Raw genomic sequence first — 22,770 nt, forward strand, 5'->3', positions numbered from 1 at the left:
TTCCATGTTGGGGTCGAAATCATAGGATGGAATAGTGTCAACTACGGTGATGTTGATGGACATCAAGCATGCTAGGACATAGGCGAGCCAAAGATGGACACATATCTATGAGTTATTGGAGATGGGCTCACCGAGCGTGGTGAATCGACGCGGCAAAGTCGACAGACGGAGTTGATAGATGTCAATTAGCTCTTCCAGTTATTGCGGTCTAGGTTGTGTGGCTCCCATGGTGCGGCGGCGGCGCCGGCGGGGGGAGGGGGGGGTGAGGGAGGGGAGTTATTGTGGTACGCATTTTATGGCGGGGCGCTCAGATGGCAGGAAATAGTTGCGGCACCTAGGCAAGAAACCCTAAAGAAAGAGGAGAAAGAGGAAGTGGGCCTTCAGGCCGAGATAGGAGAGAGAGAACATATTGGGCTGTAAAGTGTATTCCATATTAATTGGAAATATTTTATTGTTACAAAAATGTAGAAATTAATTTAAATATAACTAAATTCTAAATGGCAAGCGAACAATACGGAACTTTCAATAAATCAAGTTGAACATTAAACCCGAAAACGAACATAGGAAATTCTGGCCAGTCATCCTTTGAGGAGCGGTAACAATTAGGATTAATTTGAGTAACTCCAAATAAAACGAAGTACTATTATTTTATCATGTTGCGACACCCTTTGCTTTATGAAAAAAAGGAACCCGGAAAAAATTAGGATGTTAGAGTGGGTTGAAGCGGGTGGGCGTGGTGAGGAGGCAACGAGCCAGTGCCATGCAGAGGAGAGGAGGCGGCATGAGGTGAGATGGGTGGCTAAATGTTCTATTAGAACGATGAAATGAGATGGCACGAGGTAAGTGAGAGAAATAAAACGACTCGATGCTTCTGTGTTGGACAGTGAGCAATGCCTTTCACATAGACTGCATTAACCTATCATACATCAGGAATAAAAATGGCTAATTGTCCTTATTAAAAAAATCTTGATATACGGTAGGACGATGAAAAAAGGAACAAAATGGTTAGTTAGCATCTCCTGAACTTGAAACACTTGGACGAAAATCACTACTCCCTTTGATTCACATTACTCGTCTCTCAAACTGATGTATTTAGACGTATTTCATTGTTAAACCATCCATTTAAGCTACAAATAATATGGATCAAAGAAGAAGGGAGTAGCTAGAACCCGTGCAACTATGAAAACAGTTTGCAAGCTGTGAGAAAGCAAGGCACAAAAATAGACAGGCCAGTAGTCAACAAACAGCTCGATTTCAGAAAGTGAAATGGCACGGATATTTTTTGTGATCATGTCAATTACTGAATATCACATACCGTCATAGCAGTTTAGATGTCCTTTTTTTGAGTTCTGATCCAGATGCCATTTTTGAGTTCTGGTCCAGATGCCATTTTTGAGTTCTCGTCTAGATGTCCTAAGGGCAACTTTAATGGAGATCACTAAATGGACATAACCAAATGTCAAGGACATACCCAGAGAAATCTCTGGATAACGTACGGGGACCGGCCATCCAGGCGGAATCACAGCAGACCCGTGCCCACCCCAAATGATCGGGTCTCGTTTTCGTTTCGGGTGGGCCGGTGCAAAAAAAGGCGATGGTGACAATCGATGCTTCTTTGGAATCATCGTCATGTTGGTCTGCGCGTCGTAGTCCTCCATCTCCAACACATCGAAGAGGTGGTTGTGCTCCGCCTCGTAGACGTAGAGCCTCCGCTGCTCACTGCGGATGACGTGGAGGTTTGTGCATGGAGTGGAGCACGGACCGACTGATGTCAAGAATCCTCCACTCCGCTGCAACCATGGCCGCAACGATAGCTTCGGACAGCGCTCCGCCTCCAAATGGCACTTCTGCTAGGAGCTGGAGGTTGTAGCATTGTTTGCCAGCAGCTACCTGAACACGGGCACCGTCAGCTGCTCCACCAATGAGTAGTCACTCTTCCTTCTATGCCTCCGCGACACCTGGTCATAGTGCAGCCTCGCCTGTAACATGCTGAACTTGGACACTCACAACTCCTCCACCGGGGCAGTTCCACTCCTCCACCGGCGCCTCCTCCATGGCGATTTCCTCTATGTCCATGGGGTCGCCGCCCTCATCGTCCTCCTCCATCTCCTCCTCCAAGTACCCCATCTCGGATATTGGTCTGCATTCCACCGGGCCTCCGCCGCGATTTGGTAATGACATGCTGGCATGAGTCTCCTATACCACGTGGAAAAGTACTAGGCTTCTCACTCTCCACACCTGTGTGAGTGCTTGGTAGGCAGACGACCGGTCAGCCAACATGAATGCGAGTAGGCTGTTGCCCGTCTAGTCATATTGTAATGACCCAGATTTTATAGAATCTGGATCTCTGCGCTTACTGTGTTTTCCCATTATCGTAGCTAGCACAAAGTAGCAAGAATGAATATCAGTAAAACTTACATTTACTACAAACGATGGATCCAGAATATGTAAATACATACCATTAACACATCTCAAGCTGGCACATAATACAGCAGAAACATACGTAGTTGCTAAGTTAGGGCTCCACCAACGCCACTGGGCTTGTTGAGGACCATAACTCTATTGTCTCTTAATCCATTGACGTCTGCACATGACAGCTGCAGTGAGTACATGGAATGTACTCGCAGGTTGCAAGGGAAAGTATAAATAGAATATATATATATATATGCAGATTAAGTCAAGTATTGCTGTAGGTTTTGTTTGCATAAAGCCAATTTTCCCTATGCTAAGTTTTATAAACTTCCTTTGAAATTTCAAATAGTTTTTAGTATTGGGATAGAGTGAAACACTTGGATAAACACACCAAGGCTTATTCACCAACCTGGTAAAAATATACATATGATTGAAGTGAAACACATTCACTATGCTCAGTTCTCAACATAAACCCTCAAATCAGATTTTTAGAAAAGAAAGGGGGGATTGTTGGGGAGGGTCGTTTTGGCTCTTGGGTGCATATGCTCCCTAATGAACAGTAAATTCAAAATAAATGGTAAATAAAATTTAAAAATTCTGAATTTTTTCGTAGATGTACTTGTTACTGTAACAAGTGTGCTTGCCAATTTTCGTGCGAAACAGGATGACGGTGCTTCGTCAGTGAAAAAACAAAAATAAATGTAACATTTGGAGGTAACATTGGTCGTTCGACTTGTTTTTTTTTTTGCACAGATCAAAATACTTAGGCTTTCCTCCTAAACATTTACAGGTAGTGTTTTGGTGTGACAATGATCACATCTATTTTTCCTTCATTTTTTTTACATTTGAAAAAAAAAATTTGATGGGCAGGTGCATATGCTCCCAAGAGCCGAATTGGATTTCCGGGGATTCTTGTTCAATTCAAGTCTTCAATTGCTCAAAGTTGCCCGTAACCGAGGGCTCGACTAATTAATTTAGTTAAACCCTCTGCAGAGATTGTACATGTTCCCCACCTGACACGGCCAACCCCTTTATCATTATACACTTCGGTGCATGAATGGGAGGAGATTAAGACGAAGTCTTTCCATAACAACCCCATATACCTATTACCAAGATGCCCGCAACTTAGACAATTAAGGACCCTATCCGATGGCGGTGATGTGGTAATTCCCATTAGTATTGAGCTAAGCCAGAGCCATAGTACATTGTAGCTGTAGGGGAAGCTACTTCAAACTATACTGGGAAGATCTCAATCTCCTAAACGGCGGTCACCACCAAAAACATGTGTGCTCATGTCCCCAGTCAGATCCAATCACTCAAGTGTGCAAGTCCTCTGTCGAGCGCAATCACTTGGTGTGAAGACCCCAGTCGGGCGCAATCACTTCTAGACGCTCCCATCATACAATCTGCTCAGAGAGTAAAAGTAAAATAATATTGATTTTGCTTCAACATTCACAAACATTACTCAAAAGAGAGTAAGTTTAAAGGTTTAAAACAAGTTATGCTTTTCAACCCACCCCATTTCTACAAGCATGCCTAAGCATAAGCATAAATATAAGAGATTTGAACCTAAGGATTAACTAGCAAGATATTGTTTTTAAAACTTTAGTAAGCTAACTCATGCACATTACTAAAATTTAAAGAGGTATGCATAATATGAAAGTATAGGTCAAAGCATGGGCAAACTGCAACTTGTCTAAGTTCTTGAAGGTGAAATATTCTACTCTTAGTCGTCTTTCCTTCTTGTTATGGTATATCTAACGATAAAGGAAAAATACTTCAACACAAAAACTAAATGAAGATCCAAATAAAAGACACAAATTAAAAATGCAAGTGATTTAAGTATTTATATTCCTAGGGTAATTACTATGGCATGGTTATGGGTTGAGATCATATATCAAGTTTGGTTTTGAAGGAAATATGACAATAGTCATATTCTAGGGTTGGATCCAACTGATACAAGTAAGGTCATGGGTATAGTTTATTCCAATTGAATCTGGCTATAACCCAATTGCACCCAATTTTCAGATTATATGTTTGAGCACACTCCTTCTCATACTCTAGTGTGTGGAAGTTGATATAAATGAGAAGAATGCAACAAACATCAGAAGCTGCAGAACTAAGTTATGTTCTTTGTCGAATAGAGGCAAAGGTAGAATTTCAGCATTACATTTTCTTCCCTCATATATTCTTATTTCTTCCCATTTTATTCCCTTTTTCATCTTAGGTGTCTATTTGTCTCAGACATTCCTTCGCGAGATACCAGGTCCATTTCTCTCGATCTCTCCTCTTCTCACTCATTTATAGCAGCTGGTTCTTTTTTTGCGATGGTACTAGCTGGTCCATTTTGATATGTCTGTTTTTGTTTTGGCAATGGGCACTTTGATTAATGTACAACCAAATGATAAATATTACTGTGAGATAATGAATTATTACCTCATGTATTTTCCACAGTTGGGGCTAGCTAACTGTAACTCATTTTGCTAATCAGTATGAGTTGGATAGCATGTTTTGTTTTGTTTACTTTAAGCTTGTTTCACATATCAACCTATATGGTTCATTGCTTAGAAGCTTTATTAGTTGATATATGCGTCAAATTTTGTTAGTAAATGCTAACTAGTAAAGTAGCATAGTTTATTTTCTACTGGATATATTAGCATGAACGGATGTATAATGCATTGCTATGCACGACATTGAACTATTGCCTGGATCTTATGTATTAAATTAAGTAGGCTGATAAATATTAGTCCCAAAAGGACAATAATTAGTTGTCATTGTTATTTTGTGTTCTGCTCAGCGTCGAATGTTTGTTGATTTTGAAAAATCATAGGTTGACATCCACATCGTACTAACATTGTTGGCAATTTATTATGGCAACTATTGTATTCCATTGTCTAATCTTCTTGTGTTAGGAAGAAGAGAAACTTGGTAAGTAACTTGGGCTCAATTGTATTCCATTGTATAATCTTCTGTCTGGAAGAAGAGCTCACTCCATGTTATAGTCCACATGGCTTTCCAAAAACAAAGATGTGGCAGTCGTCTTTTGTGCCTAATCAAAAAGTTTTATTCTGCTACTATAACCACATGTGCAATTTACTACAGTCGACATCTTTGTTATCTCTCTGAAGATTTTTGCTTGTTATGGTGGATTATGTATGATCTTTGTTTCCACGAGAGAAGTAATGTTTTAAATACAGTTCAACTTTACATGATGGGTTTTCAACATTAACTTACCTTTGTTCATTGCTTTTCACAACAACATTGTTTTTCCCTTGATGATCCTCAAGTATTTATTACTTGTAAAAAAATGATCACAGGAACTATAATACACTTTATTATTTAGCTGGTATATATAGTTCTAGCTTCTTTTTCTTTGCCAAGTTGCATTCTGTGTAATCTTTCTTCGCAATACAGAAAATGGAGCCTGCCAAGTTGCATTCTATGTAATCTTCCTACGTAATGTGGAAAATGGAGCCTTTTAAGTGTGAGATTATCTCCCTGCTTAGTATGTGTACTGAAACGGCGAAAAAACTGATGTGCTCAACAAAAGGCCTACCTCAATTTTGGATACAATTTGTAAAGTCTTAACTGGAAAGCAGTAACATAGTTCCAGAGCTTCTGGTATATATACAAGAAGTATTGATAGTGGTAAGTTAGATGTACTAAGTCCAATATCCTTGCATGATTTTGAGATGTTTCTCAAGCAGTTTGGGGTTATGGTTACTGCAATGGACAATCAATTTGGGGGTTATGTTTCTCAAGCACTTTGCACTTAGCATGTTAACCATAAGAACAAAGAATGAAAAGGAGTGTCAAATTGATTGTCGATTCAGTTGCCACAGTAGAATCCTATACTAAAAACTCAATATGTTGCAATGAAATAATTGGTGGTTTATTAATATATTGAATAAGAATGTCATCCAAACTTACATGCATGTTTGTAGCTTCAGTAAACAACAATATACTACTATATGTTGCATCTGCATTTATGTGAAAGGAACAAAATATGCACCACATCAGTTGTACCATGATAAGTGCCAAGTTTCGAGTGCGGCGTTTCTGCTCCCGGGCTTAGCTGCACCAGCGCTGACGAAAAAAATCAAAACGAATACTAGAAAAATTCAAAACTTTCCAAATTTTTTTGGGTGGTAGATAATTTGATGCGTGAGGTTCGCTGCAAATTTCAACTCGTTGAGTAGCTCTCTGCAAAAAAGACAAAATCGGGTCTGTAAAAAAGTTTACTGTTCACGCACTGTTTTGACCCGATTTGTCTTTTTTGCCGGGAGCTGCTCAGATATTCAAATGAGTTGAAATTTGGAGTAGACCTCACGCATCAAATTATCTACCACGTAATTTTTTTTGGATTTGTGTGAATTTTTCTAGTTTTTTTGAATTTTTTCTGACCGGGAGCAGATGAGGCTGGGCACCGATTTGGATTTTCGCCATGTTTCGAACATTATTCCTTTGAATATCTCTCTGCTTAGTTTACTCCATACGGATACAACAATGCTAACCCTGGCCTCAAATCATCCCACAACTAATTGACTTTATTAATGTCATAATCATTGCTTCGTCCATGCTAAATTACATATCCCACTTTGTCTATTCCGAGCAGACAGTAAATTTAAATTATCTATGTTACTATGCAGATTACTGACACTAACAAAGGGTATATGCCATTTTACCCTGACTCTTCTTACCCCTAATCTCACATGCAGTGAGTGGAGTGATAGGGACATTATCTTTTCTATTAAAAAAGAAAAGGACAGACAGGGATATTGCTCTATCTCTTCCACCTAGCTACTCCCTCCGTTCCGAAATAGATGACTCAACTTTGTACTAACTTTAGTACAAAGTTGAGTCATCTATTTTGGAACGGAGGGAGTATCTCCGAAGCGTGTGCGTGCGTGGGTCCTCACTCCAAACAAACAAACATACTCACAATTAGATAATATAATTTTGCCAGATGCAGAGGCCGGAGGTCTTCCTCCTTTTTTAAAATAAAGATAATGTGATTAGCTTTTACAAGACAAACAATCCTTTTACTATATCTTGCGTACTAGCACAGTTTCGAAATCTAATTTCGAATAATTAACTGCGAATGGCTCAGTTGTAAAGATCAAATATGGCGTTCTAATAGCTACACTTTTGTACTCGGCCCACAGGCCTCCATCCAGAGAACGACTTGCAGTTAGGCAAATTAAAAATCGAATAGCAACCCATAGATATCACCGAACCACAGATTGTCCATTTGTGTGCATGAAAGTGAGAATGACTGTACATGTAAATGTATCTCCTCTACTACACGGCCGACCTGTCAGGTTGCACCCAAGTCCCTAAGCCTATATATTATACATACAACCTACCTCTTCAACACACACAGCTTTTAAGTTCTTCTCTCAGAATATTTAACAGGGAGACAGCACTAGGCTATTCATATATCACTCTGTGTCGAATATCCATTAACCATGGGTACGGGCCTGCAGCGCCATCCAAGTCCAACCGCGCGGTGGTGGAGTCTTTGTATGTCTCGCTCGCTCGTGGCGACGCAGCGGCAGTCACATCCCTGCTGGCGGCGACCTGGACTGGTGGTTTCACGGCCCGCGTCGGTGCCAGCACATGCGCCGCCTACTGACCGGCGAGGCAAGGGGGGCGTGGCCTTCCGGTTCGCGCCGGCACGAGTTGCAGAGGTTAGCAACGCCACCGAAGGCGGCGACCAGTGGGTGGTGGCGGAAGGGTGGGCCGGCCAGCACGACTATTGGGTGCATGCATGGTGCCTCCGCTCTCGCATCATCACCAGCTTCCGCGAGTACTTCAACACGTCTGTCACCGTCCGAAAGCTGGGGCCGGCCAGCTAAGGAGGACGTGGTGTGGGCCATCTGGGAGAGCCAATGCCTAGGCCCAGGTGCCGCTCCATGCCAGGCCTAGTGCTTGCCATATGACTCTGCGAAGTTTGTATATGATGTACATATTTCGTAAAAGAAAATATGTTATTGTTTATTACTCTTACCATGTGGAAGTTGATTTGGCCAAGCAAGACGTTGTACAGATGATGAAAAATATGTTTTTTCCTTTTGAGAATTAGTCTTCTTACTTGCTAGCACGTATTTTTTTGAATGAGTGCAAATCTAAAACAGATACACTAGATTTAGGACCAATTTCATCATATTTCTCCTGGAGGTATAGTTTTATGACACTTTTTTTTCATTCTTCAAGAGGTCTGTAACCCAACAGGCCACCCACACAATTTGAAGAAAGCAACACGTGCAAATCAAAATTCAAAACTGAGCAAGACTGCATAGGACATGCAGTAAACGACTTGAAAATAATAGGACCTAGATTTGTAGTTTGGGAAATTTTGCCTAATTAGACACCTAAAAAATCTACGTTCGATTTTACTATTTTGAGTCTTCATGAAAAGAAAGGGAAAGATAAGAGGAAGAGCAAATACAAAAAATTCGACCTAAAAGGCGCATGATGTTTGGGCTCCGTCACCCAGTATTTGTGTGGCCCAATCTTTTGCAAATCACTCAATAAGTCTCACGCCGCTTTCATCAGCTGACTAAGATCCACTTCCATAGTGGAAGTGGATCCTCTGACATACAAGAGGGAACTCAGGGTGCTACAGCACCATCCTTGAGTAAAACAGAGGAGGCAAGTTAGAGACCTGGCACTTCTCAGGAATTACTGTAGATTGCAGATCACTGTACACAAATTATTGTTGTAAATCGTTGTATTAGAGCACTGTTCATTAGAACTTCAGAGAAGGAAAGTCAGGTTACTGTAGCTCCCTGACTTCCCTTAGCAAGTCAGAGGATCCACTTCCGTAGGGAACTGGATCTTCCGTAGGCTACCTGCCAACCTATGCTCTCACCGTCTTTGTGCTCAGTTTACTACATTATCTACTACTCCCCTTCATTTCCATAATGTAGTGCGTCTGCGCTCTTCGAGATTTAAGTTTGGTCATAAGTCTGTACTTCATATGAATACAACGTCTATTTTTGCCCATGCAAGCAGTGACTCTGGAGGTGATTGAAAACCTAGGCCAAAAAGCCTCTATCTCTTATCGCCCTTCCATCAAAGGCGAAGGGAGTAGGGGTGCACCTTGGCGACGCTCTCCGCAAACAAGGACACGGAGTATGTAGGTGTTGGAGTGGTGGCAATAGCGCATGGCATTACATCGCAGTGGAATAGACGTGGCCGTGTGCAGCTTCCTGCACCTAGGGGGCGAGGTGGTGCGTGGAGACGAATGACCGGTATGCAGTAGTTCTAGATCTGGCTGGTTTTCCCAGATTTGAAGCCCATCGCAGAAGACCTAGTGGATACTGGTTGTGGGCGGGGTGCACAATGTGGCCTCAATGATAACCCCGGCCTCACATCATCACACGACTAATTTACCTTATAAATATCAATCATCGCTGCTTCGTCCTTGCTAAATTACATATCCCCACTTTTGTCAATTACTCACTAAAGCAGACAGTAAACTTTAATTATCTGTGTTACTATAACGAAGGGTATATATGCATGCATGGCATATGCAGTAGGTAGAGTGATAGGGACATTGTTTTTATTCAAAAAGACAAAGACAGACAGGGGTATTGTTCTGTTTCTTCCACCTAGCTAGCGCCGAAGCGTGTGTCCTCACTCCAAACAAATAAACATTTTCTCAGGACCATATAATTAATAAATATAGAAAGTAGCTTTTTATAACACATACGCACCATTTTTTTATATCTTGCGTGCTGGTGCAATTTTGAAATCAATTCTGAATAATTAACTTCAAATGGCTCAATTGTAAAGATCAAATATGGCGTTCTAATAGCTACACTTTTCTGTACTCGTCCCACAAGCCTCCGTCTAGACAACGACTTGCAGTTTAGGCAAATTAAAAATCAAATAGCAACTCATGGGTATCACTACACGGCCATCATGAAAACGAGAATAGGTATACACTACACGGCCGGCTTGTCAGGTTGCACCCTACCAGACTATATATACATACACCTACCTTCGTCTTCAACTCACTCAGCTTTCTCAAGTTCTTATCTCAAGTATTCACAGGACACTGTGTCCGTAATCTGTACTGGAGTACTAGGCTACTCAATTTGCAGTTTGCACTTTTGCACTCACTCGACCATCCAATTTAACCATGGGCATGCACGCGGTCCAAGTCCAATAGCATGGTGGTGGAGTTCCTCTATGCCTCGCTTGCGCGCGGCGATGCGGCGGCCGTGGCCGCTCTGCTGGTGGCGGACCTGGTGTTTTCACGGGCCGTGTAGGTGCCAGCACATGCGGCGCCTACTGACCGGCGAAGCAAAGGGGCGTTCGCGTTCCGGTTCGCGCCAGCAAGGGTTGAGAAGTTGGTGGCGCCGCCGAAGGCGACGAGCAGTGGGTGGTGGCGGAAGGCTGGGCGGGCGAGCATGACTATTGGGTGCATGCATGGTGCCTCCGTGCTGGCGTCATCACCAGCTTTCGTGAGTACTTCAACACGTCTGTCACGATTCGAAAGTTGGGCCGGCCAGCTAAGGAGGACGTGGTGTGGGCCATCTGGGAGAGTCAGTCGCCCAGACCCAGGGGCCGCTCCATGCCATGCCTAGTGCTTGCCATATGACACCGCGAAGTCTTGTATATGATGTACATAGTTTGTAAAAAATATATGATTTGTTTTTACTCTGACAACGGGAAATTTGATTTTGGCCAAGATATTGTACAAATGATGTATAATATGGTTTTTCTTTGAGAATTAGTCTTCTTACTTGCTAGCATGTGTGTTTTGAATGAGTGCGAATGTCAAGCAGTTATACTAGTTTTACGTCACATTTCTTCAATTCTCCTAGAGGTCCTGTTTTATGACACTTTTTTTTTCGAGAGGTCTGTAACCCAAGCGGCCACCCGCAAAATTGAAGAAAGCAACAGGGTATACGGCATTAGGAGAAATAACTATTTGGGTGGTTAACTTGCCAGTTGCCACGCGTGAAATCACAGCTGAGCAGGGTTGCATAGGACATGCAGTAAACGACTTGACAATATTTTGACGACCTAGATTTGTAGTTTGGAGAATTTGGCCTAATTTGACACTTTCAAAAAAAGAATAAGGTTGTACAATGCATTTTCTAGTATTTTTGAGTCTCCATGAAAAGAAAGGGAAAGATAAAAGGAGGAAGAGCAAATACAAAAGTTGGACAAAAAAAAGGCACATGTTGTTTGGGCTGCGTGGCCCAGCTTTTTCTGCCAACCTATCCTCTCACCATCTTTTCTTCTTAATTAACTAGCAAAGTGGCCCGCTCGATACGCGGGCTAGCATTTCATAAAGTTAAATGGTGAAAGCATATTATTTGATTTTTCAGAAGAAAAACTGAAACCAAATGTGATGGCATTTTCAAATGTAAGACTACTTCAAACATAGTTTAATCTTCGACATGTTCTGGTTTTTATTGATATATAAATATATGTGTTACCCCTTCATCATTTACTTCCTAAGTATGCATGTCATACTAAATATTTTATGATCACTCGCGTTGTTTAAATAATGTTTGTATTATTTTTCTATCTTTTTACCATGCTGCTTAGCTATATATTTTTCTGCAAACATAAATTTAATAGTTGTCATAGTGTTAGTGTAGTTATAGGTACATTTTCTAACGCCATGCATAATTCACATATTTATTTTAGTGATTTAGTTTATTATGTACTATACATATCCTGTAAAACTTTCTCGACACGTGCACTCTGCAGTACCATTGGTAGCTTATATTTTCACGTTACATTATTTGCTTTCACAATGACCATTTTCTAGAAAGAAATAGTGTGTACTTTCTTTGGAGAAAAATATAATTATCCATACTACTACATGTACAAAACGTCATCTGTTTTTGGGTCTCACCAGTCTGATTCTTCACTTTCCACATTATGTAGTCTTCTCGACTTCTCAGTTCTTCTAGCATGTTTTTTTTAGCCAAAGACTCTATACCAATTGTTCGATTGTAATTTCATTAAAAGCAATTAAAAGTGTATGTACAAAAGGGATCAAAAAGAAAGGAGATGGCAAGCCCATCTAACTCAAGGATCTTTCGGAGTACAAACGTGTGGCAATGCAGTCTTGAAAAACTTGAAGGAGCTAGTGCCTAATTCTATGATGTAGCAACTGTAAATCTTTCTTGCGTAGCAGCTTCCATTATGTGGTGATTGGATTAATATGCTTAAAGATCTTGTTGTTCCCTTGCATCCAAATATGCCAGCAACTCATAATGACAATGTTCATGGCCACTCCATTTGGTAATTCATTCAAAGCCAGCATGATTTCCTGAATGACAGATCTGTCCCTCTTCTTATTAGGAGTGATCAGGTGCCAGCATTGTAGAGCAAATGAGCAGTCCAAAAAGAGGTGCAATGTGGTCTCAATTTGCTCATTACATAGCACACATTGGTAGGAGGGAGGTGAAATGATTTCCTGAGAAGCAGACTTCTTGTGCTGAGCCTATCTTGGATCAGAAACCAACAGTAAAATTTGGTATCGCTGAATCACTGCTGATTTCCAAATCTTCTTAAATATGGGGTGTGCCACCTCTCCTTGAATTAGAACTCTGTAATGTTTGGCAGCAGAAAAGGTTGCAGAATTTCAATAGTAGCTCCATATATACTAGCTAGCTAGGTGTGAGAGTTATGTGAGCTAATGTTAATTGAACTTGTTGGAACTGGCCAAAAGCTTGGGTAGAGAGTGACCTGTGAAAGATCTCTTGGAGATTATCAGTCTCAGAAACTTGCTGAACTAAGGACAAACTGCTAAGGGAAAAAGAGAAATGGTTAGGGTATTGTAGCTTAAGAGGTGTTGTATTCCACTTATCATACCAGAATAGATTTTTCTTTATGACACATCATATGTTCTAGAGTGACAGTTGCCTATGTCATAACATGAGGAATATAAGTTCGTGTGATAATTAAATGGTTGGCTGTTGCCTGATAGTAAATCAGTACATAAATTTTTAATACGTCATAATTTAATGATTCATGTCTAGAACTAAAATTGTGTTCTTCTCATGTGCATGAGCACTTAGTGCACATAGCCAGACCTCAGGTCGCAAGCTAGTCCATGGCCAATATGCAGGTTGTACAACCACAAAAAGAAAATGCAGTGTTGTATCTACGAAACTACTACGCGGACGACAGTTGCCAAGTGAACTTTGCATGATGGAGGATTGGACGGTGCTGTCCAGGTTTGCAGTACGCACAGACGGCTTGATGTGCTGCATCATCCCAAAATTGTTCGGAAATTGCCATGTGTATAGCATCGTTCTTGTATCTATTAACACAAAGAATCGATCACGTGAAAAGTATAATATTTGTTTTTTTATTGTTTGATTCCAAGTTGCCGAAAACATGACCATTGAATCTGATAAATGAATCTTTATTTTCCTTTACTACAACAACTTCCTATAGTGTAGTATATTATATAGCAGAAATACAACGACAGCAATCATTCCAGTACAACTTAAATTTGTCTGCATTACTATCTCCTATCGTTGTGTGATTACAATTTGTACGCGCAGTTTGTCATGGCAGATAAATCAGTAAAAAAAGGACAAATTTTGGTTGACACGATGATGATATTTCACCCTGTTACCTGGTATTGTATCTTACAGAAATAGAATGGCATTCCAGAAACACTAAAAGCTAAATTTGTAAGCATCATTCTTCTGGACAGATATACTCTGAAAGAAAAAACAAAAACTAAAATGGGAAACGTATATGAGTTGAACATTATTATAGTCGAAAGGCATGCTTCATAACCAATAATCCCTGATAAAATCAAATAGCAATATGTAAGCAATAATTATCTATATGTTAGCATTCACCTTTAAGAAATTAATATCTCATCTTCAGTACTTGGATGCTAAGCCAAGCAACAGCGTTGTCTAGGTGGAAATAACTGGTCAGTTGATGGTGTAAATCATCAAATATGGGGTGCGTTAACGTATTTCATGCCTAGAGAAGGATCTAGTTCCTAAGGATCATTAAACATCATGACAACCATGATTACGTTGACTATGATAGCCGGGGGTCCCACTTATAAAAACAGGAGTCTGTAACGGACCTTATGGACAAATTTATTCACCCTTAATGTGTAAAGCATGTACAGCCCCCTTTTACGAATAAAATATTCGGAATCAGCGAAAAATGTCTGAAAACAAAACATAATGCAATTGATGGTGCTTGAAAGTTGTCCTGGTAGGATCCTATCCAGCAAAATGTAGATATCAAGCATTGTAATTTGAAGACTTATCTTTTTTATGGAGAATTACAGGGATCTTTACTGCACAAATTTTCTTATAGTGCAGGGGTGTTTACTCTTTCAACATCTTGCATTTACAAAAAAATATCTTGGCAAACTACATATAATTTTGTGAAGTGCAAGGGAAAAATCATGAGTATCACGCACTACAAATCTTCATATGCCAATCAATTTTACTTATCTGAAGAAAATGTTTTGATTACTCCATGTTGGAAAGTGCAACTTACCAGTACCAGCGAACTGAATGCTACGTAGGCATGGTTTTTGTAGAGAAGTAAGTGGCAGCAAGTTCCTTGGTAAGGCGAGAAGTTGAGAGGAACAATCTGCCGTAGTTACTGTGGATAGCTTTTAGGCTAGGAGTGAAGCTAGTTGTGCACGTTTTGTGCAGCTCCATATGGTCGGTTGTATGTGCATGCACTCTTCCTTTGTAACTCGAAGCAATCAGCTTCAAACTTGTAGTGTACGTGAGCTACTCCAGTGCTAATGTACGTGCGTGTGTTTGTAGATTGCACTGCATGTAATATGCTGCAACTTCTTTTGTTTTCCTCTATTCAAGACTTTGATTATAGCAGCCCACACATATAGTTGTTATCTGATCTTCTACATTGGTTCTGGGGAGCTAGCTACCCTATAATTTAGCTAACAACATTCATGCCTGATAACACGTTTGACTGAATACGTACACGCACCTGAAATTTCAAATCTTGTGGTTAGATGACTGAGATTCCTTCCAAGCAACCGAAAAGACCACTCAAATCATCCTGGTTCAGTGATGAATTTAACACTTGATGAATGGAGCAGAAATCATTTTACCTCCAATCCGCGGCAGCCTGCACTTACTCGGCGGCTGTGAGATCGGCTTGAGTCCAGCAAATACACCCCATCCTCCGCTACATCTACCATGATGAGAATAATTCATTAATTGACCGAAAATAGAAGCTCGATTGATGCATGGTCAGAACCTAAAATCTGAGGCGATTAGAAGGTTAAAAAAGAAAGAGATTAGAAGAGAGACTGGATTGGGTTGGCCGCCCTTTTCTAAGATCGGTTACAGAGTTTGATGGATCTAGGACGACATGAAAAGTCGATATAAAAGGATTAAGGAGAGGCTGGACTGGATCATCGCTATTTATTCACATCCTCAACAACATCGTGGGGATCTGGAAAATAATGGCACCAATAATTACAATCGGTGGAGCAAGGAAAGATGAAATACATGTACGTACCTCTCTTATCAGCACATAATCCATCGGAGAATGGATTCAGGCTTCCGGGCGCAATCCCATCGATGTGAGAACCTGGGCCGCCGCGAGGAAACCCTAGCGCCAGGACGTGAGCGCTGAGCGGTGCCTCTCTTTGCAGTACGATTTTGACAAAACGATTGGTTACCCATTAATCCTAGGTATTTTTTGTAATTAGCTAAGAATATGGTGAAACGTTTTGTTCTTTATTATAATGGCAGTGGTGGGTAATTTTTTTACATAAGTCTAATCTAATGGCTATATAATTTTAGTCAGTAAAATAAACGGTCAGATGTTTCTAATTATTGTGGTAATTTCTAGGCTATTTATCTTTTTCTGATGAGGCCATTAAGCGCTTTTTATATATAATAGATTTACTGTCTACTACTTCCTCCGTAAACTAATATAAAAACGTTTAGAATACTAAAGTAGTGATGTAAACGCTCTTATATTAGTTTACAGAAGGAGTACTTCCATACGAATGCAACATCTACTTTTGCTTGTGCGGGTGACTCCGGAGGCGACTCAAAAACAAAAGGCTCTATCTCTTATCGCCTCCGGCAGTCGGCCATGGCGGCACCACCCTTCCATCAAAGGCGAAGGGAGTAGGGGTGCACCTTGTGACGCTCACTGCAAACAAGCACGCTAATTAAATATGGAGGTGTTGGAGTGGCGGCGATAGCGCATGGCATTGCATCAAGGTGGAATAGACGCGACCGTGTGTAGCTTCATGCACCTGGGAAGGGGAGCAACTTCATACCTTATTGGGCTGCTGGTTGTTGCAAGCCTAAGCTTGTTCCTCACATGTATGTATGCATGTATACGCTGCGAAAATTCTTTTTGGTGACCGAGCTCCAACGAGGCTGTTTTTGAAAAATTCAAAATTCATCAAATTTCATATTTTTACATTTCAAAAATTTTGAAAAAAATATAGCTATACATAGAGGCATAATACACAAGTGTGTAAATTTTCAAGACGAAATACGTTGAAGTGGGGACTGTGCAAAAAGGACAAATCTAGGGCTATTTAACACATGACACTATTCATTCTCCCAGGCCCTGAATTTGTCTTTTTTGTACGGATCACATTTAAATATATTTCATCCTGAAATTTTACACACATACGCATACCATCCTTGTTTACTTGTAAAAAATTCATTTTTTTTAAACTGAAAAGTTTAAACTTAATTTTTTTTTTCAAAAAAGAGGCCTTCATGGAGATCGAGAGCCAAAACGCCTCACTCGTATGCGCAACCATCAGTTGCGACAGTTCATCCTTCGTCGAATTAGGAGGAACAAGCTTCGGCTTGCAACAACTGGCAACCCAATAAGGTCGGAGCCAACTACTGTGTCGACCGTCACATCATTGCCCATCCAGTACGGAGCGTTTCAGATTTTACCTTGATTTTTGTTTCTTGTGTACTGAAATCATTAAGGCTCAGTAAACTTTTCAGTCTCCCTCGATCGCGCCTATAAAAGCACACGCATCAAACCGAGGAGATCTCCAAACCAAGAGGCGATCACAATCACTTGGCAGACATGGATACTAGGACGGCAGCTATGCTCGTGCTGACGCTCGTCCTCAACGAGCATGTTGTCCAAGCTAGAGTCCTCCACCCGAAGACCAGCCCACTAGCCCCGGCCGCTCTCCACCGGTGGCGACGCCTCTACTGGCAACGACGCCGGCAACGTCCATCCTCCTCAGGCCACACCGATGAGCCCAGAGGCTGAGGGCATGGACCTTTTCAGCGGCGGTGGCGCCTCCGCCGAGAACTTCAAGCTTCGACTACCGAGCCCGACCAGGCCACTGCGCCTCCCATTCATCAGCGCCGGTGCCAGCCTTCGCAAGAAGGCGGGGCATGGCAAGGTGCCAGCTCTAGCACCGACGTCGTCATCCTGGGCTCCGCCGGCGCATCCGACAGCTGCCTCGTCTCCCCCACCTCCGGCTTGGTCCATTACGCTTCCTCCCCCCTCGTCGACCCCGGCGGTCGACGCCCACGCAACGAAGCAAAACAGATCAAGGAAGGAGGCAATAGGAACTGTGGTCAAGGATATTCTGGGAGATCGTCGCTCTTCTCGTTTGTGTGGCCATTGTGATGATATTCGTCATGGCCGGCATCTTCTCGTTTGGCCGGCATCTATTTGCTAGCATATCTTCTGTTTGTTAGTGATAGCTCAATGAATAAGAGCACAACAACACTGGCGAAGCTACATGCAAACCTGGGGGCATGCCCCCCCCCCCCCCCCCCCCCCCCACAAAGCTTCGTATTTTCTATTTTGTCCCCCTGGCATCCTGCGCTAGCTCCGCCACAGGGAGCAAGGTGGTGCGTGAAGACAGATGACTGGTCTGCAGTGGTTCTCGATCTGGTGGGTCTTCCTCGAATTTGAAGCCCTACTATAGCGCAGAAGAACCGGTGGCTACTGGCTGCTAAAGGAGTGTGCAATGTTGTCTCCTCGATGTTGAGTATCGTGATTAGATTGGAAACATAGAATAGACTAGGAAGTATTCCATCTTGTCCTTACTTCAAAAAGATCATGCATTCCTATATATATGCCCACGAGGCTCAAGTAATAAACATCGATTCTACCAATCCCTCTCTATTCCTTCTACATGATATCAGCCTAACCGATCCAAACCCTAGCCGCCACCCGCCACTTCCGCCCCGCGCCACCCCGGGGCGGTCGGTCTTCATGATCACCACGAGGGCCGCGCCACCCGTACGTACGTAGGGTTTATCCGCCAATCCAGTTGATCGGCTGCCCTAGAGAGTCTTTTTCCTGATCTTTCGATCCAGTTTTTTCTCTCTCACCGATCGCATTGATCGACATTTTTTTTTGATTTCCCGATCTAAAATCGGTTTGCATCGCTCGCCGCCATTTGTCATCTTCAACATGCACCTTCTTCTCCAACAACAGCCTAGCCGACACCAGCCGCCGCGCTCCTACGTTGGCCCGCACCGCGTCGCCCATGGCTCAATGCCTCAATCTCACGTCCTTACGAGCGTGTTTGTTGCAGCGCATCGCGTGCGCAAGTGCAGCGCTAGCCCGGCTTGAGCCATGGCCGCTCATGCATCTGCATGGCACCACGTGCTGGCCTGATTGCATGTAGGTGCTCATGGCACCTGTGCTAGTCTGTTGCACCTAAGTGTTGTGCATGTATCAAATGGCCTAGCTACGTGTCACGTCCGGCTGCATCACATTGGGTGGCTGAGCGGACACTTCGATTTCACGCGTAATCGGGGTTGATCATCCGAGCGTCTACGATTCAGTACCGCCGTTGTGGAGGCGCGCGCCTTCACCGATCAAGCAATGGGTTGCAGCTGCGTTGTCCTTTCGGACTGCACTGTCGCCGCCTCAAGGATCTCTTCATGTCTACATTGACCCGCATGCTGCGGCTACGTTGTCCTTTCGGGTCCTAGTGCCACGGCTCGCGGTCCACCGCCGCCCCAAGGCCGTTCGCTCCAGACCGTCCACGTGGCTGCACTGACCCTCGGGCTCCCGCTGCATCACCCCATCGGACATGGACGAGGTGGGTAAGGGGTGGGGTGGATCGGGCAGAGGTGGAGAGGGAGGAGACGGGATGGGTGGGGACAAATTGGGGAAGGGGCAATGAAGATGGCCAAATGGGGCAAAGGCGGAGGGGGGGGGGGGGGGGGGCAGGAGACCTGCGGATTGCCGGAGATGGAGATGTGGAGCGTTAAAGAGAGGGGATCGCCCGCATTGGTGATACGACTCCAAAGTATCTATAATTTTTGATTGTTCCATGCTATTAGATTATCAATCTTGGGTGTTTTATATGCAATTATATATCATTTTTTGGGACTAACATACTAACCTAGTGCCCAGTGCCCGTTGCTATTTTTTGCTTGCTTTCGGCTTTTCAAAAAAAATCAATACCAAATGGAGTCCAAGCGCTACGAAACTTTTTGATGATTTTTTTGGACCCAAAGAGACCCTAGAAGGTTTGGGGAAGACCAGAGGAGCCACGAGGAGCGACAAGCTCACTAGCATGCCCCCAGGCTTGTGGGCCCCTCGTGGCACCTCTTGACCTAATTCCATGTCTATAAATTCTTAAATATTCCCAATATACTATAGAGCCACCAAAAATACTTGTTCCACCGCTGCAAGTCTCTGTTTCTTCCGCGATCCCATCAGGAGGCCTTTTCCGGTACTCTGCCTGAGGGGGAATCGATCACGGAGGGCTTCTACATCAACCTTACTGCCCTTCTGATGAGAGTGAGTAGTTCACCACAGCCTATGGGACCATAGCTAGTAGCTAGATGACTTCTTCTCTCTCTTTGATCTTCAATACCATGTTCTTGTCGATCTTCTTGGAGTTCTATCCGATGTAATTCTCTTTTGTGGTGTGTTTGTTGGGATTTGATCAATTGTGGGTTTATGATCTGAATCATGAGAAATATTTGAGTCTTCTCTGAACTTATTTATGCATGATTGTTATAGCTTTGTATTTATCTCCGATCTATCCATTTGGTTTGGCCAACTAGATTGATTTATCTTGCATTGGGAAATGTGATTTGTAGTTGGTTCAATCTTGCGGTGCTCCATCCCAGCGAAAGAAAGGGAAAGGAAACGTATTTGTATTGTTGTCATTAAGGATAAAATGATGGGGTTTATTCATATTTTTGGATTTACTTTATCTACATCGTGTCATCTTGCTTAAGGCGTTACTCTGTTTTTATTAACTTAATACCCTAGATGCATGCTAGATAGCGGTTGATGGGTGGAGTAATAGTATAGGACATAGGCAGGAGTCGGTCTACTTGTCTTGGACGTGATGCCTATATGCCTTGGAATATCATCATAACTATGCATTTTTCTATCAATTGCCCGAAGAAGTGCCAGTGAACAACTCAAGGTAATTCTATTAAAAATTATTACACTAAGAATAATGGCAGTACTGTGTTGTTCAAACAACTACCAAATCAACAACATAAACCCTACACGGGAAAATGGTTTAATTTTTCAACATTTGAAAGGAAACGAAAAGACATGCGTTTAATTGGGAAATGACCACAATCTCGCTGGAATATTTATGGAATAAGCTAACCATGTCTAATAAATCCAATAAAATTTCATGCAACTCCAAGCATTTCTAATTACATTTAAAAATTAAATAACAATAACATACATGCGTTGAATTAAAACTAAATTTGATCAAATTTGGCTCTATTTAAACTATATGTAAATGTACCAATAAATATTCTAAATCTAAATGCATCTCTAGGTTCTAGACATCAAAAGGGAACCCTTCCATGTTGGGGGTCGAAATCATAGGATGGAATAGTGTCAACTACGGTGATGTTGATGGACATCAAGCATGCTAGGACATAGGCGAGCCAAAGATGGACACATATCTATGAAGTTATTGGAGATGGGCTCACCGAGCGTGGTGAATCGACGCGGCAAAGTCGACAGACGGAGTTGATAGATGTCAATTAGCTCTTCCAGTTATTGCGGTCTAGGTTGTGTGGCTCCCATGGTGCGGCGGCGGCCGGCGGGGGGAGGGGGTGAGGGAGGGGAGTTATTGTGGTACGCATTTTATGGCGGGGCGCTCAGATGGCAGGAAATAGTTGCGGCACCTAGGCAAGAAACCCTAAAGAAAGAGGAGAAAAGAGGAAGTGGGCCTTCAGGCCGAGATAGGAGAGAGAGAACATATTGGGCTGTAAAGTGTATTCCATATTAATTGGAAATATTTTATTGTTACAAAAATGTAGAAATTAATTTAAATATAACTAAATTCTAAATGGCAAGCGAACAATACGGAACTTCAATAAATCAAGTTGAACATTAAACCCGAAAACGAACATAGGAAATTCTGGCCAGTCATCCTTTGAGGAGCCGGTAACAATTAGGATTAATCTTGAGTAACTCCAAATAAAACGAAGTACTATTATTTTATCATGTTGCGACACCCTTTGCTTTATGAAAAAAAGGGAACCCGGAAAAAATTAGGATGTTAGAGTGGGTTTGAAGCGGGTGGGCGTGGTGAGGAGGCAACGAGCCAGTGCCATGCAGAGGAGAGGAGCGGCATGAGGTGAGATGGGTGGCTAAATGTTCTATTAGAACGATGAAATGAGATGGCACGAGGTAAGTGAGAGAAATAAAACGACTCGATGCTTCTGTGTTGGACAGTGAGCATGCCTTTCACATAGGACTGCATTAAACCTATCATACATCAGGAATAAAAATGGCTAATTGTCCTTATTAAAAAATCTTGATATACGTTAGGACGATGAAAAAGGAACAAAATGGTTAGTTAGCATCTCCTGAACTTGAAACACTTGGACGAAAATCACTACTCCCTTTGATTACATTACTCGTCTCTCAAACTGATGTATTAGACGTATTCATTGTTAAACCATCCATTTAAGCTACAAATATATGGATCAAAGAAGAAGGGAGTAGCTAGAACCCGTTGCAACTATGAAAAACAGTTTTGCAAGCTGTGAGAAAGCAAGCACAAAAATAGACAGGCCAGTAGTCAACAAAAAGCTCGATTTCAGAAAGTGAAATGGGCACGGATATTTTTTGTGATCATGTTCAATACTGAATATCACATACCGTCATAGCAGTTTAGATTCCTTTTTTTGAGTTCTGATCCAGCATGCCATTTTTGATTCTGGTCCAGATGCCATTTTGAGTTCTCTTAGATGTCCTAAGGGGCAACTTTAATGGAGATCACTAAATGGACATAACCAAATTCCAAGGGACATACCAGAGAAATCTCTGGATTACGTACGGGGAGCCGGCCATCCAGCGGAATCACAGCAGACCCGTGCCCCACCCCAAATGATCGGGTCTCGTTTT

The 22,770-nt window shown here is 42.2% G+C and overlaps 1 long non-coding RNA gene across 10 annotated transcripts; it reads right to left on the reverse strand.

Annotated features, from left to right (window-relative positions):
* Positions 1 to 12,850: 12,850 nt before the first annotated feature.
* Positions 12,851 to 16,093, reverse strand: LOC123184650 (uncharacterized). 10 transcript variants are annotated; one of them, XR_006493021.1, is made up of 6 exons: positions 15,928 to 16,093; positions 15,515 to 15,597; positions 15,391 to 15,419; positions 14,033 to 14,120; positions 13,135 to 13,191; positions 12,851 to 12,995 (listed from the first exon to the last, which is right to left on the reverse strand). It is a non-coding gene; the product is annotated as an uncharacterized lncRNA (long non-coding RNA). The 10 variants fall into 10 exon arrangements; XR_006493026.1 differs by having other exon boundaries at positions 13,135 to 13,194; XR_006493024.1 differs by having other exon boundaries at positions 15,391 to 15,428.
* Between the last annotated feature and the right edge of the window lie 6,677 nt (positions 16,094 to 22,770).

This window comes from Triticum aestivum, chromosome 2A, assembly GCF_018294505.1.
Source record: "Triticum aestivum cultivar Chinese Spring chromosome 2A, IWGSC CS RefSeq v2.1, whole genome shotgun sequence".
NCBI classification, from domain to species: Eukaryota; Viridiplantae; Streptophyta; class Magnoliopsida; order Poales; family Poaceae; genus Triticum; species Triticum aestivum.